The sequence below is a fragment of the Strix uralensis genome, chromosome 1 (genome assembly GCF_047716275.1).
Source record: "Strix uralensis isolate ZFMK-TIS-50842 chromosome 1, bStrUra1, whole genome shotgun sequence".
In the NCBI taxonomy this organism is placed as follows: domain Eukaryota; kingdom Metazoa; phylum Chordata; class Aves; order Strigiformes; family Strigidae; genus Strix; species Strix uralensis.
Window position 1 is genome coordinate 110785306 of NC_133972.1, and position 6727 is coordinate 110792032.

Below are 6727 nucleotides of genomic sequence, written 5' to 3' on the forward strand. Positions count from 1 at the left end.
TTCATGAAAACGCATAAAGTTTGTATCCCCTCACTCACTGCACTTCAGAGGGAATTAAGTTTTAGGGTGAACTAAAAAAGAGAAACACAGGAAATCCCATGATAATAATAATATTAAAAAATGCAATTAAGCCATTAGCTATGAAAGATCAAATGCGCAAACAGCTGTTAGAGGAGTGCTTCCACCCTGTGCTCCTCTCTTCTTTCCCGGAAGCCAGTCTTTAAGTGGACACAGCTTGACCAGGAAGAAAAACATCTTCTCCCCATTTGCAATAAACTATATACCCTTTCCTGCAAGCTGGGAAGTGGATAGGCTGGGGAGGGAATCATATCTTGGATACTCATTGCTGGGATGTACGCTTGAGCCACAAGATTCTTGCACTCAGGATGAGCAACACTATCGCTGGCTTTGGTTTTCATCTGTTTTTAACGAGGGTTTTCTGCTCAGGCCCTTTCACTTACCTTTGAGAGAAGGTGCTGGACACTCCCTGACACTCCCTGCCACTGAGTTGAATGTTAGGGTGGCCCTCAGTTTGCTCCCTTAGCTTGCAGAGCCACAATGCATTGCTACAGGCACTGCTCCCCACCACAGGGCTTCTGGGCTCCCCTCCAAGGCTCACCCTGAACTGATCATCAAAACCCCTCCCTAGTAGCAGAGTGCTACTGGAAAGCCTAACCAAACAACTCCAGGTTTTCGAAATCTGACTCTTAACCACAAACCACACCAGTCTGATACACTGGTAGATTTTGTTTTGCATTATATGCATGACCACATTGTATTCTTTGGTTGTTTCCTACATGCTGGGACAGACATAGTTGATGGTACAGCTGGATATCCTTTATCTCCTTTCATGACATGCAATTACATAGAAAATTCCCATAATGAAACTTTTAGAATTTAGAGGTACTTTTTTTTTTTTTTTTTACTTCTCTATCTGGAGAAACCACAATATGTCTTGTGAGAAACAAATGTCTTGTTTTGCCTCTTTATCAGAATACAAACCAACTTTGTTTAGCAGGTTTTTTTGTATTTCTTATGTCACAGGTCAATATTTTAGATTACAAAAAAGCACATAGGAACCAAAAAACATATTCTGATGTCCCCTTACCTTCCCTCGGTGCCTTCCCTCATTAAGGCTACAAAGATTAAGATAGTTTGTTTTCATGTTGATACCTTCTGGGAAACTGGCTGGGCAAGTAGATTCCCACAACAAAAACCTACCTGAGTAGCACACACAACTTACACAGGTAATTTAGCACAAGAAAATGAGGACTGAAAATCATGGCATAATGAAATGAACCCAGTTTTCCTGTCACATCTAGAGAAGTACAAATGTATTTATGTCAGCCTTAGTTTCTTTACTTGCAGTAAGTCTGCTTTCATCTACCTGATCATTCACTATTGGGGTAAAATTATTATTAAAAGTATTGCTAGAGGCAGCACATACCTCTGTTTCCAAAGCAGTAATTACATAAAGAACTCATACAGAAGAATCTAACTCTGGAACATGATGGACTTAAGAAGTCCAAACCATCCATTTAGTATCTTGTGAGTTACTTCAGCTGAATACAAAGGTGTCAGAGATGTCATATTCTTCACTGGTGTGCAGCCTTCCCAGCAACATGTAAACACACCTTTTATCTACTTAGACTTGTGCTTTCTTAGCTGGGAAGAGAGAAAATGCTCTGTGGAGGTAATGCAATTCGCACAGCTGAGGCTTGAGGTGAATCCTGCAAGCAAAGAAAAAAAAAAAAGAGTGCTTTTTTTTCCTCATAAATAGTCAGTTTTCAAAGTGCCACATTTCAAGGAGAAAAAAAAAAGTGCCAGCCTGAAGTAGTATGACTGATTCCTTTTGAATTATCTCAGCATGGTGTCATCTTATCTGGAGATTTCATTCGTTCCTGTGACTAGTAATTGGACCTTAAACCGGCTAACAGATTTAGTAGGATCAAACTCTGAAATTCAGAGCACTGTGAAAACATATAGAGAGTTTTTGATCTTTAAACTGAAAGATAAATGCATGTTATCCAGGTGATATGTGCCACTAAGTACTGAAATAAGGGGCTTAGAGAGTGGGCTTTTTGCTATTTGGTGTGTTCCTCCACTAATAGTAAGATATGTCACTCTTTGCCCCTGTCAGTCCTGAAAACTCTCTGAATATTGGTAAATCTGAAAAAATGAGTGACAGACCAAGTTTATAAATTTATGCATCATTTGCCAATATACCTGTCTTACCTGAAGTAACCAATTCTCCCTGATCACAGACTACAAGAAAGAGGTTTTTATACCATTCTGCTGTTTGTTAGTTTTGAGTTGCAGAATAACTTAGTAGGTATAAAGGACTCAGGATGATGCATTAATTTCTGTCAACACAGATAAAATTATATTTGGAACAGATTAATTACAATCTGTATTTTTGCATTATAATCTTATGAAAAGTGTATGAAATTAAAATTTACTGTCTTGCTCTGTTATAAAGCAAGCAAGTTTCTGAACATTTCAGTTTGAAATCACCATATCCTCTACTTTTGATTTAGATCCAGACTTAAAGCAGACTCTCAGATTCATAGACCACTTTGTCATTTTATCTCCCCAAATTCTTACATTCAGTAACTGAAAAAGAATAATAAACAGTGTGCCAGCATGTTAATTATTTTTGATGGGTGCAGACTCTAGTCATTCAAATTCAAAAGCAAACAGGTGTATATATCTAAGTTTATGAACAGATTACCATGCACTTCTGGGTATATTAGCCTCACTTCTGTATTGCTGCTATAAATATAAGTAGATGAAAAGACTGTTGTATTGCAGACTGTGTGCTACTGAAAAAAAAACCAACGCATTTTCCTATTTCAGCCTCCTTTTTAATTTTAGTGCTAAGCCTAATTATTTTCAGAATCTTTCTGCTATATCTGTAAGGTCTGCTGGTCTGTTAGTGGCAGGAATTGTGTCATTAAAACTTTCTTTCATATAAATCAAATTATTGGAAGGAGATAGAGGAGCATTTATTACTGAGACCCTCTCAGCTCCCTCTAATGAGGTCAAAGAAACTGAACTTGTTTTACATTTGGAACAGATAATGCTAATCAGCTGTTACTGAGCACAGCTTCAAGGTGACTGCTGTGTCCCAGTGAATGTGTCATATTTGCACATAGATAGATGTGGAACCACAACGCATTAAAAAATTGAATGTATCATCTTAAATATTAATATTTTATGTGGATGACTTTATTACCTATCGTATCTTATAGGAACACTTTCACAGAGTGGGAAATAGAATACAACATAGTTTTCTATTAATTTAATACTCAGTAAATCTGGTGCTCCCCTTTTCCATAGAAAAAAAAATCTCAAATGTGTTTGCTACTTTTTAGTGTATCTGTTTTAAACCAATTAATATATGAACTCATCTACAGTTAAAGACAACGTTGTATTCTCTGATTTCTCAAATCCCTTCCTCAAAACTCCTATTAAGTTTTAAAAATAAGGTCTTCTAAACTGGTCTCAAGGTATTTAAATTCCATCTATGGGTGTCAGACAACTCCAGGTAAAGCTTCCAAAAATTATATGCAGCTCTACAAACTTACAAAAGTTCATAACCAGCCAAATTCCATTAAACATAATTTCCAGATCAGTGCAAAGGAACATTAGCAGAGTAAAGCCTGGAAGCTAATCAACTCTGGCTGACAATACTCTAGGATCGTGTATTTATACATTCACTCACACCTTTCTCATGAAGACTTTTACTTCATTTCTGAAACCTGTCTTTCTCTCCAGTCACTCTACATTCAAGTTACTTTTATTCATATCTCTTTATATTGAAATTTTGTTGCCAGACAATAGAATTGGTAACCAATGTGTGCCTGAGCTCCTGATGCAGTCTTCCCCCTTCTTGAATCCACCTGGTCAGAATTAAAGCTACCTTAAAATAATGACAAGCAGCACTCGCCTCCTTGGACAAAAGTTTAGGATATGGTTGACAGTACATTACAGGATATTTCTGAAGTACAAACAAGATTCCAAGCTGTGCAGAAATAAATCTTTGCTTTCTTTTTATTAATTCTCTCTGGCAATTGATTCGTGAAAATGATGACATGCAGCCTGTACTGTATTTTGAATTTATATTGTATTCTTACAGCTTTGAACTTGAGACCCCCAGCTAAGTGTTCAGCATATACAATAGGAAAAGAGATTCACCTGGAACTATTTCTGAATGTCTTTTTTTCTGAAGCATTTAACTTCTGGCTTTTACACAAATTAAAAAGAAATATGTTCCAGGGGACTTGCAGAAATAGCTGCTCTTCTGCCGGAATTTTTACAGGTTGCTATTCACTCAAATAGTAAAGAGGTTAATGGAGAGGAATTTGGAAACAAAAAGTTACCTTCTCCCACTGCATTTAGTGGTGTTATACTGTTGTGCCAACTTCCAAAAACCGAGAGCTATTACAGTAGCAACTGCAGAGTAAAGTTGAAATGAAAGGTCCACTGCCTGCTAGCATTTTCCATGTTAGCATTAGAACTACAGTCTTAATACAAAAATCAGAAGAGATTCAGTCCAGACAACATATAACTATCACAAAGTGAAAGCCTGGCATATTCCTGGGAAACTCCATGGGTCCCCCTTACAGGATTAGCTCCTCTTGTGTGAATGATTGGAAAAAATAGCAGGAGACAGGGAGCAGAGCGAGCAGCAGTAGTAGAGAATATGGGAGGCAACAAAGACCAGATATTCTGTACTCTGCATGTACTATTAAGTCCATCAAAAAACCCAGAATTTTTTAATTTAAAAGATTTCTAATGAGACAGCAGAACACAGTTGACAATGGAAGAGGAAAAGATGTCAAACCATTACTAATACAGGAAGATAGTCTAAAACACCTTATCAAAGGCATATTTATAAATAAACAAAGGCTGTGCAGCATTCCAGCTTGCAAAAGTCTTTTGCAGCTCTTCTACTTTAACACTGTAGTTAGTTTAGTTATACTGTTGTTTTCCAAGTTGCTGCAAGTCTAAGGAAGAGTTTAGTAGGTTTTCTTGAAATTAAGCAGCAGCACTACAGAATTATCCCTACTAGTATTTAAAAGAGTCCAAGAGAAGACAGCATTTATTCTGAAGTCTCTAACCTTGACTCCACTATTCACTACGTGGACATTAAATCCATTAAGTAGATCAGAAACGTGAAATTTAATTTCATCATATATCTCAGCAGCTATCTTGAAATTCAGGAATTGGCTACAATTTTGCCTATATTAACAGCTCAGATTTGCAATTCCATTTACTTGCTGTGTCCAAGAGAGTAAGAAAACAGTCCTCCAAAGAGTCACCTTTACATCAAGACATTTAGCATTTTTATATATGTTTATTAATATATATATAGACAGAAACAACAGCCTTCAAATGATCCTTCCTTAAATACTATTCATACACTTTGCTTATGAATACTTAAACTTTAAGGCTAGTCTTTTGGTACAACCAGTGGGTTGTGATCAACAGCTGTAGGGCACGCCTATTCACAAGCAACAGCTAACGCAGTAATGTCTCTATACAAAGACTTTCTTGAGTATCTAATAACTGAATGTATTTCACTTTCAAATAATATTTGGCACTTTGTGCTGTGGGTCAAGTTTGCAGTTAAAGACTTTAACTACATAGTTACTCTTACAGATATCTTGGTGGAGTTAGCTTTTACTTTTTGTGAAGAGACCACACATCCTCTGAGGATGCAATAGGTCTCACAATGCAAATGCAATGCATACAGGATGGCTGCTTTTCCAAAGGAGAATGTAGCACAATAACGATGACAAAAGAAGCTGCTCAGCTGTATTTGTTATCTCATTTTTCAGTCTAAAGGGCAGAAATATGAGGTCCATGGGCTGTCTCCATGACCAAGAAGAACATAAGCCTTCCCAGACAGAAGGAGGACACCGCATACCAATGTGTCAGCATCAGCTGGCATATTTCACTGGCATGCATTTTAAGCAGTCCTCAAGAAATCTCAGAATCGCTAAGGATATGCAAAATTAATATAAAGATGAATATTTAAAAGTACTAGAAAAACATGTCTTAGCATTCAGGGTTTGTCACAACTTAACATCATGATGTAGAATGGTATGATCAAGCTAGCAAGGGACTAGAATCAAAATTATCCACTAAGCTTTCCTGTATAGCCTAAGCAGATTGTCTGAAAGTGATTTAAATCCCCTGCATAACTTTATTGGTGATCAGGAAGGTGATTTATTCAGATTGACTCCTCATAATGTAAGAGCATATTTAACACATGAATCTACTCTGGTTTAATTGAATGAGTTCAGATGACAGTGAAAAAATTTGTAATGTTTTTAAGCTAGTACTTTGACAGAATGAACAAACTTGCACACTGTATCTAGATTAGCTCTGTGTTATCTCCACTCTTCACATTGCTTCAAGGTCAAGATCACAAAGCTGAAGTTCTCGAAGTTAAGACAGTCTATCATGTAACCTTATGGAAAAATAAGTTCTGATTTAGTTAGTACATCCAAACTCATTATGTTAAACCAAAGTCAGTTTGGCAAATTAAAAACAGTTTCAAATTAGGAAACGTTGTGCTCAATAAGCCTAAAATGTATTGCCACACAGTTGAAAACCAGGGCTGTGCTTTAATGTGCATGCTATTGTTTCCCAGTACAGCAAAAAATAAAGAAAAGTGACATTTTAAAAGGCAGTTAGGGCTTATTCATTTACGGATAAT